This window comes from Xenopus tropicalis, chromosome 2 (assembly GCF_000004195.4).
Source record: "Xenopus tropicalis strain Nigerian chromosome 2, UCB_Xtro_10.0, whole genome shotgun sequence".
Taxonomy (NCBI): domain Eukaryota; kingdom Metazoa; phylum Chordata; class Amphibia; order Anura; family Pipidae; genus Xenopus; species Xenopus tropicalis.
In genome coordinates this window covers 28,385,889-28,412,243 of record NC_030678.2, presented here as the reverse complement: position 1 = coordinate 28,412,243, position 26,355 = coordinate 28,385,889, and the positions used below count along the sequence as shown (strand labels likewise).

Here is a 26,355-nt window from a genome sequence, read left to right as displayed (position 1 = left end):
TCACTCCAAATGCTGGGGATGTGTAAACATAAATTCTCGAGTCTGCATGGTGTGCGGACATCTATTAAAAAGCCTCATTGTGGAAGAATTTTATAATTGTGCTATGCTTGTTGAACCTATAGTGTTGACTTAACTGTTTCTTATTTCCCTACACTTCTTGCTGTCCAACCATTGCACTATATCTGCTGCTCGCCATACATAGATACATGGTCTGGCAAGGCATTTACCTGTTCATGGGTATTATTTCACCAGAACTCCTGCATATTAAACCTATGTTATTGATTACTATGGTGTAGTTATTTGGGTGTTGTTGAGTTCAAAACAAAGGTTTCATGTGCTATTTATTTGCCCTTCGTGTTCTTCCTTCTGGGAGTACCATTTGCATTTATGAAGTACCAAACACCTTGTGTTGTGGCTTTGATGTGAGGCAACGTGTACCCAATTACTGGCTTTTTTCATACAGGCCAGCTGGTTTCAAAGTTTTCCATTCCTTATAGGAATTCTAGTTACACATCATTTTAAAATACTTTCCCCTTGTTGCTACTTTTTATGCTATTTTTAAGAGTTTATCTGTAAAGAGAATATAGCTGTTTGCCTAAGCCTGAGAATTTTCAGAGCTTCCATATAAGGTTACGGTTGGCTTTTTGAAACATAAGATTACATTTTTATAGGCTGTCAAATTTATCTTTATTTGTTGCAAAAAGCAGGCTTGTATTTTTTCCCTTTTCAGCATGCTTAGAGTTCTAATGACATCACTGAGGAAATTGCAATAAATGTTTTATTAAAACTCTGCTCTGTGGGTGAACAGGGTTTTAATTGGCACAGTTGGCACAGTGGGGTGCTGTGACAAATAGGTAGAAGGTAGTGCTGGGCGGTATGACCAAAATTTATAACCAGTAATACAAATGCGATTACAGGTATAGGATGCGGAAACCTGTTATCCAGAGAGCTCCAAATTATGGGAAGCCCATCTCCCATAGAATCAGTTTTCAAATAATTCACATATTTCCTTTTTCCCTGTAGTAATGTAACATTGTACATTGTACATTGTATTTTGATCTATTTTCATCTAATTTTTTATTAATTCTTATCTGAGGCAAAACAATCCTATTGAGTTTATTTAATTGTAATCCTATTGGGTTTATTTAATTTTTTAGTAGACTAAAGGTGCCTATACAGGTATAGGACCCATTATCCAGAATGCTCGGGACCAAGGGTATTCCGGATAAGGGGTCTTTCCGTAATTTGGATCTCCATACCTTAAGTCTACTAAAAAATTAATAAAACATTAATTAAACCCAATAGGATTGTTTTGCATCCAATAAGGATTATTTATATCTTAGTTGGGATCAATTACAAGGTTCTGTTTTATTTCTACATAAAAAAAGGAAATCAGTTTTAAAATTCTGAATTATTTGCTTATAATGGAGTCTATGGGAGACGGGCTTTCCGTAATTCGGAGCTTTCTGGATAACGGGTTTCCGGATAAGGGGTCCGATACCTGTACAAGCCCAAACAAGGTTTCCTACGATATTCAGAGCATGTATGGTGGATTGAGGAGGCGACCAATATTGCAAAAGCTTTGGATATTGGTCGATCGGGCACCCAAGGCTCCCAAGCAAAGGCAAGCGTTTAGGGCTGAATTTTCAGGGTAGAATTGCTTTTGTTTCTACCTCCATATCTGACAATTTATCTCTGAACGTTGGTGGAGAGTATGAGCGCGACCTTTCCTGCGACCAAAGAGGTAACAAGTGTTTGGTACACAAAACCTCTCAGATGCTGCCCATAGAAGGTCATCGCTCAAACCCTTAATGCACATAGAAGCCAATGATCACATTGAAGGATCTACATAATTCTGCATCTGAACCATATAAAGAACTATGCATAGCACTGGCCTAAATGCAAGGGTGGTACAAACATAAACCATTATTTAAAAAGAAGTGAAAGCATGTCTAGAGGTATGTAGTGAATATATAAAATGTAAAGCTGAAGTTTGTCCAAACCTCTTTCAGCGCAACAATGATCCCAAATACAAGGGTGAAGTAAGTTTGAATGGGTCAAGAATAGAGAGGTAAATGTCCTACAATGGCCCAGTCAGAGTCCTGATCTCAATCCAAATGGGAATTTGTGGTGCTGTTTGAATAAAGTGCCCAAGTACCCCTACTCTACAGGTTTCCATCTTTGTTTTGTACAGGGATTGTATCATTGTTTTGGTGGCTTGAAGATCTTTTTTTTATGGTATTTTACCTTTGCTAGCCCAATATATGGTGTATTAGGAACCACTAGTGGTAGGATAAAGTGCAGTTTGGGAATCACTTATTTAGATGAATTTACAGAAAATCCCTATACTGCTGGGATATAAGGACCATAACTTTATCTGAGAATAGCACAGACTGCCTGAAAGGCCTCTGCATGCTGTTATACGTGCTCGTGCTGACAAGTCTGTGTAAGCAGTGAGGTATTTAGGATTTGACATCCATGAGCTAATGAACCTTAAAGACAGAGCGTGTATTGTCTCTATGATCTCTGCTAACATCATTTGGGACCAGTGGCGTGTTCTTTATATCCTGTCATACCAGGAATAAACAAGGTAAAAGTATTATACAATCATAACATTGCTCACAGTCCAAAATCCCTCAAGGGAACAATAAAAATGTTTTTGTAACCTAAACAGTGAGCTTATTTAGCTAAACAGGTTTGCAGGAGCAGAGAGTTGGCTTCTTTGGGGCAGAATTGGTGGTCTGTGTTTCCTGTCTTCCAATCACATTTGACAGAAGAATGTAATCACAGCTTTCCCGGACCCCCAGCCTAGACCATTCTCAAACTGTACATTTAATGTAAACAGTGTAATTATGTTTTTTGGCACCTGTTTTATAGTATTAAGTTCGTTTCTGTAAACTGTTGGCTAAAATTGATTTTAAAAGGCTGTATCCTGTCTGCCGAAACCCAGTTATTGGTGGTAGGGCCCTGGGCAGAACAACTTTGTGGGCCTGTTATATTTATATGTAGGAGTGCTATCCCACAGCCCCAGTCCCTTCCCAGAGGCTATTATCCCACTGCTACTATAGGCACCATCTCTCCCTACTATACCTGCTATCCCACAGCCACAGTCCCTTCCCAGAGGCTATTATCCCACTGCTACTATAGGCACCATCTTTCCCTACTATACCTGCTATCCCACCACCCCAGTCCCTTCCCAGAGGCTATTATCCCCCCACTGCTACTATAGGCACCATCTCTCCCTACTATACCTGCTATCTCACAGCCACAGTCCCTTCCAGAGGCTATTATCCCCCACTGCTACTATAGGCACCATCTCTCCCTACTATACCTGCTATCTCACAGCCACAGTCCCTTCCCAGAGGCTATTATCCCCCCACTGCTACTATAGGCACCATCTCTCCCCTACTATACCTGCTATCCCACAGCCCCAGTCCCTTCCCAGAGGCTATTATCCCACTGCTACTATAGGCACCATCTCTCCCTACTATACCTGCTATCCCACAGCCCCAGTCCCTTCCCAGAGGCTATTATCCCCCCACTGCTACTATAGGCACCATCTCTCCCTACTATACCTGATATCCCACAGCCACAGTCCCTTCCCAGAGGCTATTATCCCACTGCTACTATAGGCACCATCTCTCCCTACTATACCTGCTATCCCACAGCCACAGTCCCTTCCCAGAGGCTATTATCCCCCCCACTGCTACTATAGGCACCATCTCTCCCTACTATACCTGCTATCCCACAGCCACAGTCCCTTCCCAGAGGCTATTATCCCCCCACTGCTACTATAGGCACCATCTCTCCCTACTATACCTGCTATCCCAAGTCCCTACCCAGTGGTTATTATTGCCACTGCTGCAGGTAATATGCTGCAGAAAGTTGTAGTTGAGTATGATCTAGAGTTTTACAGGGTGCTGGTTTTTGATTTACAGATTTCAAGGAAAAGAGGGTTGAGAAGGATTTATATCTGTTTGGAGTGTTATGCACTGCAGGTTATCAAACCAGTTGGATCATGCCAAATCGCATGATGAATTCTGCTAATTATATCATTAGTACAAGACTAATCCAGGACATAAAGAAGACTTATGGTTGATGGCTTTTTATAGACTTTTCTAAGAAATGTCTAACTGCAATGTTATTGGCACAAACCCTGTTAATGGCATCCTTGTCTCATAAAGAGGATTATGTGCAAGAGAAGTAGCCTCAAGCTGAATGCACTCTTTGCGTGCAAAGAACCTCAAAAATACAAATCCAAATAAAAAACTTTTTGTGCAATGAAACATAATGTACTCGTACAGTATATTGGATGACAATTGTACTACAGGTATAGGGCCAGTCATCCAGAATGCTTGGGATCTGGGGTTTTCTGAATAGGTGATCTTTCCGTAATTTAGATCTCCATACCTTAAGTCTACTTAAAAATTATTTAAACATTAAATAAACCCAGGAATGTTTTGCCTCCAATAAGGAATAATTATATCTTAGTTGGGATCAAGTACAGGTACTGTTTTATTATTACAGAGAAAAGGGAATCATTTAACCATTAAATAAACCCAATAGGGCTGTTCTGCCCCAATAAGGGGTAATTATATCTTAGTTGGGATCAAGTACAGGTACTGTTTTATTATTACAGAGAAAAGGGAATCATTTAACCATTAAATAAACCCAATAGGGCTGTTCTGCCCCCAATAAGGGGTAATTATATCTTAGTTGGGATCAAGTACAGGTACTGTTTTATTATTACAGAGAAAAAATTATTTGCTTAAAGTGGAGTCTATGACAGACGGCCTTTTTGTAACTCAGAGCTTCCTTGATAACGGGTTTCCAGATAACTGATCCCATACCTGTAGGCTATAGGTAGGGACTCCATGCCCCCTCTGCTGACTTGTTGAACATGATAAAAGTTGTAGTTTAACAGCAAGTGGAAATCTGCTGATTCCTTGCTGTTGGCCTAGGTTTAACTACAGATAGTTAACATTAACCTTAATCACCCTGAACAATACTAGTTCTGATCCTTTAAACCTTCCATTTACAGGAAACCTTGTAAAAACAGATCATTTTAAGGTAAATAGGCATGTTATTTGTAATGACATAATGGCTGGTAATTCGCGTTAAATCTGTTTAATGCTTGTACAAAGCCAAGATGATAACTATTATTTCTTTAAAAAAAAACACACTTGACTGTATATGTACAGCAGGTTTAGTGAGATGTACTATCGATTGGGCTTGCTGCTCTTTTTTTTATTGTGTCTGCTATTTTGCTGCTACTGGAATACAGCAGGGGAGGCTTTGTGATGCCTCTCAATAACGAGCATGTAATGAGGGAACAAGGGCTTACTGCACACAGGCCCTACATGTTCCTCCAGTTGGGCAATGCTTCAAGCTAAGAAGAGCTCTTTACAATCTGCTAAATGTTTTATTGAGTATAAATGGCTTGTAGATACAATCTGAACCACAAAGGGCCTCAGCATCCAGCCTGTATACAGAAGCCTAAAGGTGGCCATACACGCACCGATAATATCGTACGAAACCTCATTTCGTACGATATTCGGTGCGTGTATGGTATGTCGACGAGTTGACCGATATCGCAGGAAGCTGCTGATATCGGACGACTCGCCGATCGGACCAGTTTGAAAATTTTGATCGGGCACCATAGAAGGCGTCTGACCAAAATCTCCCTTCAGCGCTGAATCGGCAGAAGGAGGTAGAAATCCTATTGTTTCTACCTCCTTACCTGCCGATTCAGCCCTGAATGGTGTGTGGCGGATCTGACGAAGTTTCGTGATCGTCAGATCGCCACGTGTATGGCCAGCTTAAGGGCATCAGTTCAAGTGCCATTTATAGCGCTCTTCTTAAGGAAAATTGCTGGGCTTTTGACAAACCTAACTGCTGTCCTTAACAAAAAGGTATGCATTTAAAGGTGATAATTCCTTCTGCTATGTCAGCGCAACAGTTCCTATTACATTGGGATCTGTTATCCAGAAACCCGTTATACAGAAAGTACCAAATTATTATAGGAAGGCCATCCCCCATAGACTCCATTATAAAAAATTAATTCTAATTTTAAAAAAAAAATAATAAATCCTTTTTCAGCTACAAAATTCAGAAACCATGTGAGTTTATCCAAACCACCAGAGAGGAATCATACCTGGACCTATAATGTCTTCCTTCATATTTGCCTTAATACATATTCTCTTTCAGTGTTAACCTTTCTTTTATTCAGCTAACCTGGAAACCTGTGTTACCTATAATGTTTACCTTAAAAATGCTAAATACAGTATTTTTCTGTAATTTCTCTGTAATTATACAACAATATCTTGTACTTGATTTCAACTAAGATATAATTAATCCATATTGAAGGAAATACAGTCCTATTGGGTTTGATTTATGATCATCAATCAAGTGTCCCAATTATTAGCCCACCTGTCACCTTGACCCCTCAGGCGGTGGGCCTTGCCAACCTGTAGAATGAAACCCCTGCTCAAACATGTTCATGACCCTTAAACCTCCCGATTACACCTGATAAAACTGACTCTAGTTTGTGTTGAGTTTGTGATATGGTCTTCAGATTGTAGTCTCCAGTTGGAGAAAAAAAAAATATGTCTTGCGTGTAACTATAAATAAAAGAAATATCAACTGCTTGGGTTAAAATATAACAGACTCAGTTTATTGGTGGAGCTAAGTGAAATGATGTTGCCATTATTCCACAGAAAGCAAAATAAATGGTAAGTGCTAAGCAAGTTAAATAAATCACTTGTTTTAATGCTAGAGGTTTAAAAGAGAAGTCGCTCACTGATAGCATTTAATACACAGTCTTGACGTTTGCTTTGGTAGACAGAGATTAAACCGTGTTTTCAAATTGTTCTCTTCCCTTGTTCATGCCAGTGCCTACAGTAAAAACCATATTTTTTGAGATTAAACCCTCCATTACTGATAGATAATGACAGAGCAGTAGCAGAAGGCACCAGTTAGTCTGCATTAGCTCATGGCTTTGGGATAACTTTGTAGTGAACTGTAAGATTTGTGGAACTCTACCTCAGCAGGCTGTCTCTTCCCCGCTTCTTGTTTGATAAATAGCCAGCGATACGAGGTTCCTAGCAGGTTGTGTCACACTCCCACATATCATAGAAACTGGAGGTTCTCTCCTAACTTGCACATTGTGGGTCTTGATGGTTACCAGGTCATAGCATTATATCCTAATATTATCAAATGTGAGCTAGCTAGACAATGTTTGTTATGGCTTATGTGCCTTGTACGGCCAATAACTTATGGTTATTCTGACTTCAGTATTTGATTTGTAGCTGGGGCAAGGAATTATTGCTTTTTCACAGGACAGCGAGCCATTCGTAAATTAGGACTATTTTTTCAATAACAAGAAACTACAGTAGCAAGCATAAGGGCTCATTATGAAGAGCTTATTAGAAAGATGGGCGCAGGCATTTTGCATCTGAAGCTGCTTCTTGCACTTGCATGTTTTGACACCGCACCAGTCTGTTCAGATGAATCATGTGCATTGTGCCTTCTACTGCCACCTCGAAGGAAAGAAATGATGCACTGTGGGAAAAAACTTTCCAATTTGTGCCAGCCACATTTTGCACACTGTCATAAATGAGTAAATTTAGTTGCATAATTAATGTCTTGGGCCCTTTGCTTGTCAACTGATTTGCCATTTTAAACTATGGTGCCAATTTGTTAAAAGGGTGAACTGGCTTGAGCGCTAAATTGGACAAAGTGCTGTCTGTGCACAGTTCAAGTACCGCTAGGATTGGAATTTGTAAGTGCACAGCTTAAAGGAAACATTGGTCATCAGCCATCCTGCAGCTGCATGGGGCATGGAATCTATGTCAAAAGTAGGCCAGTTCATAGCCAGCTTTATTTATGTTATATTTATATAATGCTTTATATATAACATTTAAACATGGCCTTTTGTATGTGGTATATCTTTGATCAGCCCTGTTACGCTCGGTGGTATAGTTTCCCTCTAAATACAGACCCAGCTGGAAAATGCATTCCTACTTTTTTGTTGTTGTTGTTTTTGTAAACCAGCTTCCCTAGAGCAAGTAACCTAAGCAACCCCTAAAGAACACGCCATCGCCATCCGAGGATTCATGAGCGTTTCCATGAGTAGCAGTATGACACAAAGTATGCAAGGAATTCTTGGAGGATTGTGTTTCCAATTCCCTGTGGGTATTGACACCTTTAGTGCACAAGGAATCTGTTGTTGTAATCATTAAATTAAATCTTCTACAGAAAGCTGGCCATGTACATATCAATCCAATGTTTTGTTTGATTCTTGGTACGTGTATGGTGGCTGGAACCATGGGTAAGCAAGAGTGGCTGTTCTGTTGCCTGTTCCTAGCCTAGGACCTTGTATCCCTGTCATTAGCTTGCCCCCATAGGCATGTGCATGGGGGAGTGGTGTAGCCAGGCTGGCCCCGAGTGGTCCAATGTTCCTGACCATTATTCATGTACTTTGGATATCAAAGAGGTCATAACTAGTGGATAGTGTTGTCAGCCTGAGCAAATAAACCCATAGAAAGGCACCCATGCCATGTACTGCTCCGTCTACAATATTTGTCCATTCTGCCTGTCTTATAGCTGTTTTAGGAGAATAAGGTCCATCGAAATAAAATGTATCAAGGTATTTCATAAAAGGTACGCTCAACTAAATCATGAGATAGCAGCGTAAGATGTGAGGGCACGTACTGTTCCAGACAACTACTGACCCAACGCGTTTGTACATGTACCATGTAAGAGTCATGTTCATTACTGATCTTACAGTTTTGTTTCACGTATGGTAGCAAAGAGAGTTTAGGGTGGAGCTGGAGCTGTTCCATAGGGATCATTTGTGAACCCAAGCCGTAGCCTTTTTTTTTTTTGCACTTTTCACACTGCACTTGGGGTTGCACAAATAGCCACAAGCCTCCTGGGACTCCATTTACTAATACAACGCTGATTGCATTAGTTAGCACTGTAAAAGTAAAAGATGGGCAGGGGAGACACCAAGGTGGCCCCATACCTTGCGTGTCATTCACTGAGGCCCACATCAGGACCTCATTGTAGAGAGCAGCTCGAAGGGGCAACAAGTTTGCCTAGAATGCACACTAAGGGGTGCGCTCTTGCATCCCCAGGCCCATGAATGAAGGTAGGATCAGCTGCTCTGGAAATGATCTGTGTGCAGTGCCATTCTATATTAATCGTACATGCTACTCCCCCACTCTATGGGAGTGATATTTCCACTGTATTCAAGCAGAACGTCCCCAATAATCTGTTTACTCTATCCAGCTTCAATAATTCCCATGGAATCATTCCTTTTATTCATACAAAACTTTGCTCAATCCCAGAAATTACACATTTTTACTATTTTTTTTTTTTTTGCCCTAATTTAGTAATGTCTGTAACAGCTGATTATGTTTCCCAGTAATGGAATCCAGAACCTCATTGAAAAACAGATATTCATTTCAACCTTATTTTATTAAAAAAAAGTTCTTAAATATTTAAAGAAATATTACACTCCATATATTCGACGTTTTTTTAAATTGTGGTCTGCACTCAATTTGCTAATAGTTGTTCTATGAATACTAGGTGATTCTATGAATAAAAACACGGAGGATTTCCAGTAAGGAAACAAAATCCATTCTCATCTGTGGAGCAATCTCATATAATCCCAGTGGCATCATGAGAAATGAGACACGCGTTTTCAGTTCATCATCCTTTTAGTAATAGCATGTTTAAAGGCTATTAGAAGTAGGTTAAACCATTCCATAACTTCCCATGTGAAAGAGAGCACCACGGGAGTTGGACTTGTAAATGTAATGGTCGGCCTTATGAGGATTACAGGCGCAACCCTCACAGAAGGGCGAGGTTATATCCAATATCAGGAAGCCCACCAAAACATACAGAAAGGGGTCCATGCCTCATGTACCAATTGATTCAGCTGCCTTAAAACAATAAATGAGCATGTTTGGAAAGTTTATTTATAGGTTAGACCCTGGAAACCTCTGCACATTCCTGAATCAGATGCCAATAGCTGTTTTGTGTTACGGTACATCATTTATTGATTCCAACTGAATTATGTCACCCAAAGCTGGCCTGTATTATGTTGAAGCGTTTCCGATGTTAGAAGTTGATCTTTGACTTTTTTAGGGTATATCCTCAGCCCAGCATGCGGGGAATTATCCCCACCATTCAGCTTTATTGAGAGCAGATGTGCTGTATTTTACTTGGTATATGAATGTGTTGAAATGGCACGTCCCATGAGGGAACTGGGGCTAAACCTACAACCAGGTCTGTGCCATGGGCTGTCAAGGTTTATCAGATATATCTCTTTTTGTTTATATGGTCTGTTGAATGGCACTCTCTGAGAGAAATCAATATAGGCTTCATCCCAGTTGTTTTAACTGCTTATAAAAATGTCTAAAAAAATAAATATTGAGCTCTAAATCAGTTTCAAATGAATATAGACAGAAACCAGTACATTGATTTATGTATATAACAATGGTAATAAGATATTAGATACATTTAAATATAGGGCAGCCCAAAATGAAATAATCCCAAACTAAATTCAGGATTCAGCACATCCCTTATGGCCAATGAGCACTCATTCAGTTTTAAGCCAAATGATGCCATTGACCCTGTATAAATTCCAAGGTGGTCAACAAGCTACCTGGTTTTGCTTTGTAGTTACCCCTCAGTTGAGCAGTGAGCCACCATTCAATTGTAAGGGGCCACCGTCAGAACCAATGATCACACAAGCTTCTTGCCAAATTATATGTTACCCCCCAGATATGTCAATTGCAGTTATGGACTGGGAGATGTAAGTGAAGGCTAACTGGGCATTTATACCTTTGCATGAGTTCCTTATTCTTTCTACTGGATTATGAAGAAACCCGCTCTGACACAGAAGGGTTAAAGAATAATTCAATTTGCAGCAGAGCATAGTTGGGTAACGCAGTCGCTCTGTAGGATTGACTTTAGGGATCTGATGAAATCTATCCATTCCTATGTTTCACCCCATAGCTATAAAATGCGTCTCAGTTTCATTCCAATTTGCCAGTCTTTTCACCAGGGCTGAATGCCTATGGTATTATACAGCCATGGAGCCAAGGTAACACAAAACTTGCCTGTACTATCCTAGTTACCAAGGGATGTATTATAGACATTATACAGACAAATGAATTCTGAAATTGATCTGCCATGCCTCTGCAATCTTACCCCATGTTTCCTATAATGTAGGGACTTTTTTACTTTTTACACATTTTCAGTTCTCAGTCCCGTTTTAATAGAATAATATGCTTTCCTAATGTTTGTATTTGCCATTAAATAAGAACTTAAGCTTAACAAGCAAGTAGGCTAGAGATATTATGCCTCATGTCAGTGAAGATCTGCCATTTAGCTGAAAAAGTAAAAATGTGGGTATCCCTAGGAAAGTAAAAAATAAGAGATTCTCGTTATACGGAACCTCAGAAACGAGTGCGTTCTGCATCAGAATTTCATAATCAGCCCTGTAGCATCAGCATCTGTAACCGATGGACCTCATTTTCTGCTTAATGCTTTCCAAACCTCCTTAAACTTAGCTTCTAAACAGCTGCCAAGAGTGCACTGAGCCTGTGTGGAGTCGGTGACGCTTGAAAATAGACTAACCAGATCTAATGATAGCAAGCTCCTGTGGACATTGTTGAATGCCTGGATCATTACTGTTTTAGGGTTGCTGAACCTTTCTGTTGGTACATGAAGTTCAGTACAGGTATATGACCCGTTATCTGAAAACCCATTATGCAGAAAGCTACGAATTATGGGAAGGCCATCTCCCATAGACTCCATTATAATCAAAAAATTAAATTGTTTAAAAAATAATTTTGCTTTTATAATAATATAAAATAAATATAATAAAACAGTACCTTGTACTTGATCTCAAGAAATAATGAATCCTTATTGGAAGCAAAACAATCCTATTGGCATTATGATCCAAATTCCAGTAAAACCTTAAAACCCCTTATCCAGAAAACCCCAGGTCCCGAGCGTTCTGAATAACAGGTCCCATACCTGTATATAAAATGCAACATTTCTAGTCAAAGCATTTAGCTTTAATTCTCCTTACCAAAATTGTATTCTTATCTGAAAAAAGGGCACTGATAAAGGTTCTATTATCCAGAATGTTTTGGACCTGGGCTTTTCTGTATAAAGGGTTTTTAAGGTTTTCCAGACTGGAGGGGTCATTTAATATACTATACCCTGGATGCAAGTGCTGAGGGACACAAAAGCTTGCCCCCTAGTGTTCATTCAAAAATATCCTTCTAGCGCAGGATTTGAAATTGAGTGCAGGGCACAAGATAACCCTTTCCTTACTGCCTGCCATAGGACAAGCGGTAGGTACAAGACTCCATTCTGGCCTGTGCCCACCGACGCACCCTGGATAAAAAATGCAATGCTCTATTCATAGGATACTGTGGAGACCAGCAATGTTTCCAAAAACTGCAGGGCAGGGTGCAAGTGTGCAAAAAAACATGGCGGTTTGCCCAATGTCTTTGCACTTTGCACTCTGCTCTGCACTTGATCCATGACCCCTACTGTTGGCAGAGGCCCCCCTGTCACCATTGCATATTCTCTAACTGGCCTATTCGCCATAGAGAGCTATGGGAAGCAGTGACAGGCAGAGACAGGCAGTTTCCGCGGCCCAAACACCCCCGTGTGCTATGAGCCTACCGATTATCTCATACACCTGCCTCCCTACCCAGCAGTACAGACTGTGTATCTTTTCATTGAATGCATTACAAGTGAGTGTTTTTACTAGCAGGAGCAAAGCGGTGCTATTTATATCAGCCTATATAAACATGCGGGTGTCTGTACAGTAGCAAATTGCCAAACAAGTGAAAGATTTTACACACTTGAGTAAAATGAAATGCTGTTTTTTCCCCCATTATCTGACAATAGGATGTATTTGTTCTGCTCAGGCCTATTCCCCAGCTCCCTGTAAATCAGACATTCCTGCTGGCTTACATCAGAAGACAAGGAGCATGATTAATGCAAGCTGCTCGCACAGGGATGACGTACGGGCTCAGGCAAAGTTTACCTGAGAATTATCTCCTGTACGGTTTAATGTCTGTGAGTCATTCGCTGAGACTCTACGATCCTCTGTTCTTTAACATGCTTATATCACGCTTACCTCACCCAAGGCAATTTTTCTCTTTAACCCTCCCAGAGAAATAAAATGCCTTAGCAAAGAGGATACATACCCGATAAAGTCTTTTTAATGTTCTGTAGATTTGATAAAGAGCAAGTTTTAGTAAATCTGACTGATTTCTAGATAAATCCCCGGAATGTTAATCTGAGCTTAAATTACATCAAATGGAATACACACTTCCGATCATTTTCACTTCAATAGATTGCTCGGTCCCACAGGCAAAGGCTTCTGGGTCATGCATTCCTTGATGTCACAAAACAAATTCCATTACAGCTGAACTATACAAAAGGATTTCTTGAGTGACCTCTGATCATTACTTACATCCTAGGAGTTTGATGTAGTCCCTCAGATTATAAAGTTAAAGAAGAACAAAAGCCAAGTACAAAATGTAGTAGCCCTGGACCGGGCCTTCTTTAAAACAGCACCAGCGTGTCACTGCAGTACAGCCCCCATATGTGGTGCATTGGATTGGGCTGGTACCATCTTGCACTATTTAATCTTTACCCACACTGAGCATGCTCATTTGAAGCCCGGTCACTTCAGAAAACAGATTAAGCAATGCAAGGTGACGTATGCCAACCTTACTGCTACACTGCACATTAGCAGGGCAGATGGGGCAGTGTAGGGGACACACTGGTGTGTTCAAACCTAAATTTGTCAATTTTTTAACAACATTAATATTTTAGGGTACAAAAGTATCTAATATACGAGAGCACAGTGGTGTAACTCCCCTAGGTGCTGAGGGTTCCTACCGCACCCCCTTGAGGCCCACCTGAGCTGCTATAAAGCTTATCACAGGCAGCACAGCAGGGAAAAATCCAGAGGAAGAGGGGAGGTGGGGGGGGTCTAAGGCAGTGGTCTTCTAGTTTATGGGTTCAATTCTCCATTTGGGGTCTAGCATTTAGTCAAGGCGCCTACTTGGCTTAAATGTAGGATACAGATATATAAAAATGTTATTGTTTATGCTACTTGCCCATAATTTAAAGGATATTCAGGGCAGCAATTAAGTTTTAATCTGAAATCCAAATTTAATTAACCTTTAAGATGGACTTCCAGGAGTCTAGAATTGGCAAAATGCATTCTCCCCCAAATCTCTTTCTAACTAGGCTTCAGGATCCCCCCAGTTTGTAAACCACTGGCTTAAGGACCATTAATAAACAACCCCAAGGCTGGACTATTGCACAAACTTCTTCCTAAGCAACAGCTACATGTCCAACTAGTAGTTCTACTCCTTATAAGTTCTACTTTCTTATAAGTATAAGAAATTCCAGAATCACAAATATCCACTGGGGACCTATTTTAGTCAGTGGTTTTGTGCCGTTCCAGTAACCGTTCCAGTCATGCCATGTATAAAACTTAAACTACTTTAAATCAGTGGCCGTGGTGGGACTTGGAGACTTTGGTTAATATTGGGATTGGAGTTCAAACCTATGTTTGCTACCAGCTCCAATGTACATCTGATGTTTCCTCTAAACTTATGATATTGCCATATCCAGATAGTTATTGTGCTGAAAGAGGACCCAGTATAAACTTTTATTTGCACTATGGAGCTTTTAAGAAAAATTGGAAGAGGAGTTTAAGAGAATAACATAGGAGTTGGAGCCATTTGTCTAAATCCATATCCCTCACTAGACCTTGGCCTGCCAAACAGCCAGACTAATTGTCTCCAGGCAGCACAAGAACATAGCGGCCAGAATGATACTAAACCACAACAAACTGCACAACCACATCAGTGAAACCCTAAAAGACCTTCCTGGGTTGCAGAGTTCAGTTTTTGCACATACGTTCCTATGGACTTTTTCGTTCTGTAAAGTCAAGGGGAAACCCTGTGATCCCAAGTATACATGAAATGAACATTCCTTACTGGATTTTCTGAGCATTGTAATATGCTAGGTTCTGGGTGATAAGGATGAAGTCCTGCAGCATTTCCTATGCACTATGCTTTGCATATCAATGAATTTGGACAAGCACAGATATCCCTTAGGGCCGTGGCAGCGGGGAGATTAGGGGCCATGGGACAAATCTCCCTTGTCGCGGGCGACTGATCTCCCCGATATGCCATCCCACCGGCTAGAATGTAAATCGCCGGTGGGATGGCATACGCGGCACCAAAATTGCCGAGGTTTCCTCTCAAGGCAACTTTAGCGATTTTGGCAAATCGCGCCGCCGATTTGTCCCGCAGCGATTAATCTCCCCCTCTGCCATGGCCCTTAAGCTATCACAAGTAAAATGTTAGAAGAATCTGGTATGGCATTTGCTCTCCTACAGTTCCACCCAACACCAGCCCCCCATTAATGTTCATCCTTTACACTGGACTACTGGTTATTTCATTTTTGCGCGTGTTAAAATATTTTCTCTAAGGGCTCTGGCACAAATCTCCTCGTGTGCCAGAGCCCTAAAGCAAAATCCCTGCTTCTTTCTTGCTGCGTGCTTGCTGCCTGCCCTGGTGTCTGCAGACATTGTCTGTTTGTTATCTTAAAAGCCCCATCCACCTTATGGACCAGTAGACCTTTAGATAATACGTATCTAAAGCCCTAAAAAGTTATTAAAGGAAAAACGATATAGATATTTGTTGTTTATGAAATTTTAATTTTAAGTACATACACTGCATTTAACTAGATCCCTTGCATTTATCTGTTCAAGAATTGGGGATATTGGCACTGTTTGCACCTCTTAGTGCTCTTGGTCTGGGGTCTAGGTCTAGTCTTTGGGGGATGTACGGCTTGCATGTACAACTGAGCAGCTGCCAGAACTACTGCTTTGTATACTGCAGGCAAGATAGAAATATAGATGCTGAACATTCATGTTGACTTTAAAACATGTAAGAAAAGCTAAATCCTAGCCCCCTCTGGCATGTTGGCTATATAACCTTCAGGTAAACTACAGCCCCCATGATATGCTAGTGGAACTGCAACAGTTAGTGTGCAGGATTTGTCCACATGATAGACTACAGTGGCGTCAGTCAGTGATTCCTCTGCTTTTCAGTTGTTGTGATCAGTGATCCGAAGTACATGCAGTTCAAGCCCCAGCATTCTGAAGGGCTGTTAGTTTAAAGGATATCCAATATGAGTGGAAAGACTGGCGCCATGCAGCCTTGCAGCCAAGTTATGCCAAGTGTTCCAGCCCTTTGCAGCACCTTTGTGGCCATGTTTACTGTATCTAGTAGAATTAAGTCTAAAACAACTGGACTTTTCTGAGTTTTCTCCTTAAAAACTTTTCACCACTCATCCGAGTGGCTTTTTCAGTTCAAATAACTGGTAGGGAATTCCCCAGCATTTAAACCCTCGAGGGTAGTACAGTGACAGGCATCCAATCATAATGGGTCTATTAAACTTATTCAGTTAGATGTTGGCTGAAACTGACAGGTGGAAGAAGGTATGATCCAGTCACAGTGGTACAGGTATGGGAGCCATTATCCAGAATACTCAGGATAAGGGATCTTTCCGTAATTCGGATCTCCTACCTTAAGTCTACGAAAAAAATTATTTAAACAGTAATTAAACCCAAAAGGATTGTTTTGGCTCCAATAAGGGGTAATTATATCTTAGTTGGGATCAAGTACAAGGTACTGTGTTATTATTACAGAGAAAAAGGAAACCATTTTTAAAAATGGAATTATTTGATTAAAATGGAGTCTATGGGAGATGGCATTTCTGTAATTCGGAACTTTCTGGATAATGGGTTTCTGGATAAGGAGTCAGATACCTGTACCATGATTTTCATTGATGCAGGTGTTAATCCTTTAAAGTACATGAAATGTGAACCGTTGAGAAACCGCCGGGGTATGAATTAAAATCTACATAGATGCCTTGTTTACTGTTATCAGACAAAGTGCAAAGTGCCATATGGCAGCAGTCATTGATCAGAAGTTTTAAAATTGAGGTGTGTAAATATATATGCCGCCCCCCAACTTGTGCCCAAATTCTGTGCCATTTACTGACTGCCCCAAAACTATGTTCATGGAGGCACGGTTAATGATGTCAACAAGATGAGAGACTAAACCACTGAAATGCATTTGTACTTGAATTAATGGAAGGGCCTCTCCCATCTCCATTTTAATCAAATAATTCAACTTTTTAAAACATATTCCCCTTGTAAGTAACAGGACCTTGTAAGTAATTCTTATTAGAGATAAAAAAAAATACTGTTGGGTTTATTTAATAATTAAATGATTTCTTGGTGGATTTAATATATGCAGATCCAAATTATGGAAAGACCACTTATACAGAAAACCCAGAGCATTCGGGATAACAGGTCTCATACCTGTACTTGGAAACTCTGGATATCAGTTTCAGTAGAAACAAATGTTATTTGGGGAATTGGAATTCCGATCTGATATCTGTGCCGACTAGCAGTTTGCATGTGCTATACACCAAGGGTGTTTCTTCTACTTATAAGCATTAAAGTAACAGAAGCAACAAAGTTAAGGAGAAATCGCCTGAATCACTGGTAGGGAAATATTATTTACTTACTTATGAAATCAGATCTCCGCTTTTGCAAATGCCACTTGGGTCAGTGGTGCCTTCTGCAAGGGAAAACAGAATTTTATTTTTAATTGTCATTCATTTAACAAGGAAAAATAATTGCTAGTACAGGCATGTGATCCGTTATTCTGACACATCTTATCCAGAAAACTCAGAATTATGGGAGGGTCATCTTAAAATCCATTTTAATCAATTCATTCACATTTATAAGATTTATTACCTTTCTCTGTAATAGCAAAAAAGACCCCTTATCTGAAAAACTCCAGCTCCCAAGCTTTCCAGGTCCCATAATAACAGGTTTTTATGTAGCATGAGCATAATATGCCCCAGTCAGAAAATCCAGCAATTAGCTTTTCACCATTGTAACTATACTAGACAAACTAAAATATCTATCTTTATTTCACTATCATACTTATTTATATAGCCCTGGCATATCCCACAGCACTTTTACAGCACCCCCAGTTATTATTTGTCATCCATTGGGTACACACTGCTAACTACATGTTTTCTTCCTTTGTGGGCATCCACCATTATTCACCAGAGGCAAAATGCACCCCATGTCTTTCTTAGGGTCGACTGAGTGTCTAAATTTTCTCTGGGCATTGAGCATTCCTTATTTTCATACTCACATGCAACTAATTGAAAATGCTGGTATGGGCAACATGCAGCCTTCCAAATGTTCCAATATTCCAGTAAAACCAAAGTCTTATACTGATGGATCACAGTACTGCTAATAGTCAAAGCCAGATAGTGCTTACCATCTGACAAGCGGCGGGGGCAATGACAAAGGAGCGCAGACTAGGGGTAGGCGCCCCCCAATCGTTGTGCCCTAGGCAGCTGCCTTTTCTGCCTACCCCTAGTTCCAGCCCAGAAGGGAGCAACAATGTGTTTATATCATAATGGAAGCTATGCTTCGTTGTATGGTGGGCCTTGCCCAAAACTGACCCATTTTGTATCTGCATTATATGGAATACAATTTTCAATAGCAGTTGTGCAATTCAAGCATTTCCCTGTTGGCCACTGGATTTACAAAGTTAAGTTTTAGGACACAGGCACTTTTTTCACATACAATAGGGGCAGCAAACCTCTGAAAGCAATATATAGATCCTGCTGATAGATCCAGATACAAAGCAACAAAGCAAGAGAAAGATGCTACAGTGTGTCCACATTTTACCATGCAAAAGAAAATAAATATGAGTTAAACATTATGTATCAAAAAAAAAAAAAAAAAATATATATATACAAAAAACCTGAATATAAAACTGGGGAATCTTAAAGAAAAACTATACCCTCAGAATGAACACTTTACCACCAGATATTTTTTATAATTTTAAGTGGCCTATTAAAGAATCTTACCAAACTTTTACATCTTTTCCATGAGCCACCATTTTGTGATGGGCTGTGCGCTCCCTCAGAGATCACATGACCAGAAATAATGCAGCTGTAACTGTAACAGGAAGTAGTGTGGGAGTAAAAGGCAGCATTTTGTCCTTTCATTGAATGATGTGGCCTAACATGTATATGCACTGTGATCATGTGATCCCCAGGTGGCCCTTAATACTTAAAACAGCAATTTCTAAAAAAGTTTATTTTTATAAAAATGGTTAATTTACATATAAGGTGATTTATGCAATATATTTTTATAGAGACCTACATTGTTTGGGGGTATAGTTTTCCTTTAATTAAAGCCCTTTCATCTCCGCTAACCACTACCCACTTTCAGGGGTGCTCCAGCCTCATGTCACATGTTCAGGACTGTTCCACCAAAAAAGGGACTGTTGGATAGTACAAATATATTTCAATTTAATTTGATTCAAATCTTAAAAAATATTCTCTTCTCTTTCCTCTTAAAAAAAGATAAAAATATTTCAATTATTGCACAAACTTGTTTTGAAGCTTAAATATCTGCTCTGATGTCGTTATTGTTCTCTTTGGCATTCTTCTATTAAACAGAGCTGTTACTGGAATCCTGAAATGCTGATCTGTATCATGTTTTGTACTAATATATATTTTCCCAGAGCCGCGCCACAGCGTGCTTGTACTTTGGCTGACGGATTGCCGTGCTGTTTTATTATAACAGAGCACCATAAATGATCCCGACAAGATCCCATCATGCCCATCAAATCAGAGCTTTGTTCCTTTGGGGCAGAAAGACCATTATCTTTTTATATGTATATTTTTAGTCATTTCCAATACAGCATTCTTAAGACTAAAACAAATTCCCTCTACAGCTTATAAATGTGTTTATTCTGTGCTTCTTTTCATGAGGTTTAAATTAAACCATATCCATCAGTGGAAAATAAGCTAGGCGAGCTTTAAAAGCAAAGTTACGCCACACCTCTCAACATTAGCCTGCTATTTTATGCTGGACATAAATCAAGTTGGTTTGTTGAATTTCGGTATCTAGAGATCTCCATCTTAGGTTCCTAGGCTGCCTGCATGTTTTGCTCCCACTCACCCCGGAGAGTGTTAGATACACAAAATGCCTATTTTTAGGTACCAGAATTACACAAACTCTTTCATAACTCTATGACCATTGAAGGAAGTAAATGATTAAGCACAGTGCTTGGCTTTCAAAATGCCTTGATTGGACTGGAAAGGAGAAATAAACATTGAATTCTTGATTCAGAGTTGTGAATTAGTTACCTCCACATTAGGCCTGTATTGCTTTAGCTTATTTGTTTATTAACTTTAGGGGCCACCAAATCATTATATCATGTATGGGGCCACCAAATCATTATAGAGCAGGATCATTATGGTTAGAGAATCTTATATTCAAATTGCTGCATTGGGCTAGTCATTTTCATCAGGAGAACTTATTAAGAGACATAAGATACATCTTCAGCAACCTGGGCCTGTTGTGTACCTATTATATCTGTTTTTTGCTACAAGTTTAATTTCCTTTACACAGTGTTGAACTGGGATGCCGGGGGCCCACCAGAAAACCCTAGACCATGGGCCCAATCTCCAAACTATTTTTCATCCACTCCTCACTCAGCCTCTATATTTTTTTAGTCTTTTATCTTTACATAATATAATCTATTCTTCTTTATATTTAGTCTCTTTGATCCCATAGAGAAATAGAGAATGACCATAAATTAGGCCAAATGGTAAGAGTCAGGAGGGCACACTGACAACTGACTTCCTAATATCCCTGTGGGCCAGTCCGACACTGCCCTTACACAATCTATCCTGAATAGTTAGTATATACCCAGACCTTCAAAGATGTCCACAGGAGCACACCATCTTGAATCTTGTTAGGTTGTCTTTTGCACATATGCAGATTGCAGCAGAGGTAGTTACCACCCCCACTCAGCTCTCCTGCTGGATTCAGCAGAAAGTATTTGATGGCAAGTATTTACTATCTAGGTACCTGTGCACTGCCCCCCTAAAGCTGCCACCCTAGGGTGCCTATATGGTAGATATAACCCTATCGGTCCATAAGCATATGCAATCAACAGCAGCCCTTAGCATGTGCTTGGAATCAGAAGAAAAGAAGATGGGGAGCTACTAAGGCAGCTTTAGAGGCACAGTCCTTCCCTGATTAAGGGGTGTGGTTGCCTTGGGCTGGTAAAGAAGCCTAAAAAAATATTAGGGGTCATTTTTATTCCTAGGGGTGCTCAGTAACAAGTGCAATGCTATTAGGTGCAGCACAGGGCCCCCGTGCGAGCTGTGCCTCTTGATGCTCAGTGCACACGCTTTGCTAAACTTAGGTTTGCAAATGAGCCCTAATTTGGGGCTAATGTTTGGCCTACTTCTTTGTTAAGCAGTAATTGTTAAGCCTGATCTATCTGCACTTGTTTCTATACCTTTATCTAAGCTTTACAACTAGATATGACATTTGTAAATGGACTGATAGATCTAAAGACATTTAGGGAATCAATATCCATAATATAGGAAAAGTCTTTCTGTACATATACATAAAGAGGGAAGAAGTTTAACTAAAGCATCTGGCAGACACACAAGTGTGCATAGTAGTGGAAGGGTTGAGTGCTTCTTCATGAATAACTCTGTTGAAATGAGCATTGTGTGTTCCTAGATGAGAGATGGTAATAGTGGTGGATTCCTATAGCACGGAATTAAAACAGGAAGGGAGGGTTTCTTTGCCTGTCAGTATGTAGACTGAGAAATTCTGCAAAAAGGAGGTCTGACTGGCACGTTGCCAATATAATAAAACATTTTCTATCTACTCATGGCTGCTCTAGAAAAGGGGCATACTACACCGCTCCCTTGCTTTCCAGTGAGAATTGTATTCTACTCTTAGGACTGCTGAAATGTGCAGGTGGTCATAGTTTAAAATATAGGACACTGCAGCTGGCAAACCAGGGGTCCCCAACCTTTCTTATTCATGAGCTGCAGTCACATGTAAAAAGACTTGGGGAGCAACAAAAGCATCATAAAAGTTCATGGAGGAGCCAAATAAGGGCTAAGATTACAGGGGGCTTTATTTGGTAGAAAATCTTGTTTTTATTCAACCAAAACTTGCCCCCAAGTCAGGAATTCAAAAATAACTACCTGGTTTGGGGGCACTGAGAGCAACATCCAAGGGGTTGGTGAGCACATGTTGCCCCCCGAGCCACTGGTTGGGGATTACTGGGGCAAACCCTGATAGGTACACAAGTTGCTCAGAATTTCCTAGTCAGAGCACAATGGTTCAGTCCTGCATGTTTATGTGAGCAGTGCTAATGCACAGAGCTGCTCAACTGATTCTCACATACAGCAGCCCTATGCAGGCTGATGCAAACCCCTTGATCTAACCTGTTCATAACTTGTCTGTCCAGCTGTGAGCACAGCCTTCTCCCCTGTGCCCTGGGTAAAACACCTGTGCAATGTGATGCCTTGGAATGCAAGCTTCCGGTGTTTTTGTGCCAATCCAGGCAAATATGATGCCACCCGGTAGGGGACCACATGAGCTGGCAGCCTGGAGCTTGGGTGGGGATAAAATAGGGCTGCTGTATAGGAGTATTAGTAGAACAATTCTGTGAAGTAACTTTGCCACTGCAAGCATTTGTTATTTTAGGACTATCTCTGTTTTAAAGGATAAAGAAACCCCGATTCAGAGGAGAGCGACAAAATGTTAGACATCTTTTAGTGAGTACAGTGTCTCCAGGCTGGTGTTCCATTGAGGGAAAAACTAATCCAGTCTAGGGTGTAATGTAATGTAATGATCCTATATAATATGAATAAAATAAAACAATGATGGAACTGACATTGTTTGTTATCTTCTTTTGTAGGTAAGCAGCTGTGTTGTGCTTCCGAACCTCTGGAAATGTAATGTATACTGGTTATTTTATGTCTTCCTTATTATTCCTTATTATATATATAAGTATCATGCCACTGTCCCGACATGTGAATATATATATATATATATATATACAAACCACGAGGGTTCAGCACTCCTTAGCAAATGGCTAATTGACCCAGGTGCTACCGATTCAAGCAATTTCAATAAAGTCCACAGGTATAGCGGTGCACACTGGGAATCCTTTAAAAATTAGCTTTTATTGAAATATATAAAACTTAATACATGGAGAAATAGGTCAACGTTTCGGCCCCCATCTTGGGCCTTTGTCAAGACCTTGACAAGGTATATATATATATATATATATATATATATATATAATTTCCTTGAGACAAAGGTCTCAAGAAAGACCTAAACGTTGGAATAACAAATAGTCTATATATATATATATATATATATACATATATATATATATATATATATATATATATATATATACACTTTGAGAAAGGCTGGGGAATCAGCCGAACGTTAGTCTGCCTGAATAAAATTTTCTTTATTTTTCACTAAGACCTGTGAGTGCGGCATCTCTCATTTTTCTATATATATATATATATATTTCAGTCCTGATGGTGTCTGCACTCCAAGGCTTTAGTATTCTGTGGGGTGCACAGCCAAAATCTGAGTATTTAGCATGAAATAATCCATGGCCGGCACACCCTTAAAATTCAAAAACATTTTTTATTGAAAACTCATTGTTTAAAAACCAACGTTTCGGTCCTCATTATCCTTGATAAAGGTCCTAATGAGGACCGAAACGTTGGTTTTTAAACAATGAGTTTTCAATAAAAATTTTTTTGGAATTTTAAGGGTGTGCCGGCCATGGATTATTTTATATATATATATATATAAATATAAACTATTTGTTATTCCAATGTTTAGGTCTTTCTTGAGACCTTTGTCTCAAGGAAATTATATATATATATATATATATATATATATATATATATAATGTGTGTATAAAAAGGCTGATGCACACACTTATAGGGATTGCAACCTGGTTGCAAATCAGAAACACAATATCAATATGTAAAAAATGCTGATGCACACCAGGAAAATTTAATAAAAAAGAGATACTTATTTTATTTAGATCGACGTTTTGATCCTCACCCATGACCTTTATCAATCTTATATATAAATAAATATAGACTATCAAAAATATATATTGTCAATACACATTGTCCATTTCATAAAACCTAAAGCTGTGCCACGAGAGACTCCTGTCTTTTTTGGCATTTTCAAAAACTGGGGTGTGGATAGCAGATACAGGCAAGGAGTACTATATTGTTCTTGACTTTGCTTTGGAGCAGACTCCTATAGACGATGTAGGACTCCCAGATCTTCAATTTCAGTAACATGTATATTCCAGATTGATTGTCAGATAGTTTGGTCTAAAGCACTGCAAGGAACCTTCTAGAACTTCTGAGGAACTTGTATTTCCAAGTTGTTTTCTTCTGTGTTTAGACTGAAAAAGAACCACTCCTGGGCTACAGGGATAACATTTGCCTCTGGTTGCCTCTACCTTTATCTTCTTAATGTGTCCCCTGAAAAATATGGCATATGGTTTGGATATGGCATGCTTGTGGTCAGATAGCATGGTTGGCTGATCAGTGAACATTCAGTTGCAATGAGCATTGCAGGACCTTAGGATTGATGTCCCAGGGTTTTGTCTATTGCTGGGAATCATAAGGACCTCACCTCAAGCATTTACTCAGTTACATATTCCTAATCAGCCTAAAACAAATCAGAGCTTCTGAAGAAGTACTTACAGTAGAGTGCTGCGTAAATGTATACAAAGCCCTTTCTTAAGTTACCGGCCCTTTAACAAAGCTCACCAGAGACATAATTAGCGTAGGATAAAAAGGCCATGTGGAAACAGTGAGGATTACTACTGGCATATGTCATACGAAAGTAATGCAAATGTTTTATTGTATACAGCTTCCTGTCGGTTTTCCCATATGAAACATAGTATGTGTGCATGAGGGAAAAATTTTGCCACGTCAGACCTCACATTCTAGATGCTGCGGGCCGCCGTTTCTCAAACGTTGGGTCAGGACCTTCAAGAGGGTCGTGGTAAAAATTTGCAGGGGTCACAAATATCTTGGCTACTGACCAATCTTATGTTAATATTCAAAGACTAACATAATATTCCAATCAAGTGCATTTGAAGAATGTGAATGTTATTCTGTTGGCTGATGATGCTTAAGTACTGCAGGAACTGAAGGGCTAGGAGTTTCTCATTTCTCCATGGAGGAACATTTATTGTTAAATCAAGGTTTATGTCCATACTGTCCATGTGTGTGCTGTTTAGCTCACTAACAGCTCCCAGCAGTCATTAGCTAGAGGCCTTGGTTCAAGAGGGGGCTGTAGAGCTAAGGGCACAATCAATATACTCATCTTAAGGAGTTCAACATGAGTATGATGACTGGCAAAACCCACATTCCATTGAATAATTGTTGGTAGGCCCTTTTATGATCATAAAGCCAAAAACATTTTTGACTTCAAGCTGGGAATCAGGACCTTAGAAATGGCATTACATAAAAAGGTGCTTTCCAAATACCCAATCAGCAATTTTGCTTGCCAAAGGTATTCCAGCTCTTTTGTCTGTAAGCAGGCCCGGACTGGCAAACTGGATTCTGGCAAATGCCAGAGGGGCAAACCTTCAGCAAAACCCACACTCTATTCAATTAATATTTACTAGACCCTTTTATGATCATAAACCAAAAATTGTCTTGACTTTAAGATGGGAACAAGGACATTGTGAGTGACATTACACGAGAAAGTCACGATATAGTGCTTTCTAAATAGCCAAGTGGCAATTCTGCTTGCTAAAACTTTACCAGCTAAGATTCCCCTTTTGTTGAAGGTTCGTAAGCAGGCCCAGACTGGCAATCTGTGGGTTCTGGCAAATCCCAGAGGGGCTGCTGTAAGATGCCATAGACAGTCACTATTTATTGGGATGGTGGGGGGCTGTTTGGGCCTCTGTGTACTTGAAATGCCAGGGCCTGTTTTGAATTCCTATTCAAACCTATTTGTAAGCTGCAATACTCAGGGCCCTGCTTGCCATTTATCTACTTGGTCATTTTTTTCACTTGTGGAGCACCAGGAGGAAAACAGGTTGGGTTGTACATAGTGATAAAATTTTTATGTTCAGGCATATAGTGATCAACGGCTTCCAGTTTTAGGTTTTCTGTGACACAGACAAAGTGAAATTGTTAGAGTACAGATTCCTAGCATTGCCTTGGGAGCACCAGGGCTAGCTTTTATGGGTTTCATGTTAAATGGAGAATCAATTTGTTTCTTTGAACTTTATCTATTTTGTAGTACATATAAACAACCTGGTTTGCATTAAATCCATATGAGCGAGAGCACTAGGAGCT

At 39.9% G+C, this 26,355-nt stretch overlaps 2 protein-coding genes across 2 annotated transcripts in view; one reads left to right on the top strand and one right to left on the bottom strand.

Moving 5' to 3' along the window:
- The window catches only part of cmss1 (cms1 ribosomal small subunit homolog), a 195,827-nt gene that overhangs the window by 98,652 nt on the left and 70,820 nt on the right, over positions 1 to 26,355 (top strand). The window lies entirely within an intron of this gene.
- filip1l (filamin A interacting protein 1-like) overlaps positions 1 to 26,355 on the bottom strand; it is a 163,008-nt gene that overhangs the window by 93,171 nt on the left and 43,482 nt on the right. Inside the window, exon 2 of the mRNA XM_031896628.1 lies at positions 17,662 to 17,714. The gene's annotated coding sequence lies outside the window, so the exon portion shown is untranslated. The remainder of the gene's footprint in view (positions 1 to 17,661; positions 17,715 to 26,355) is intronic.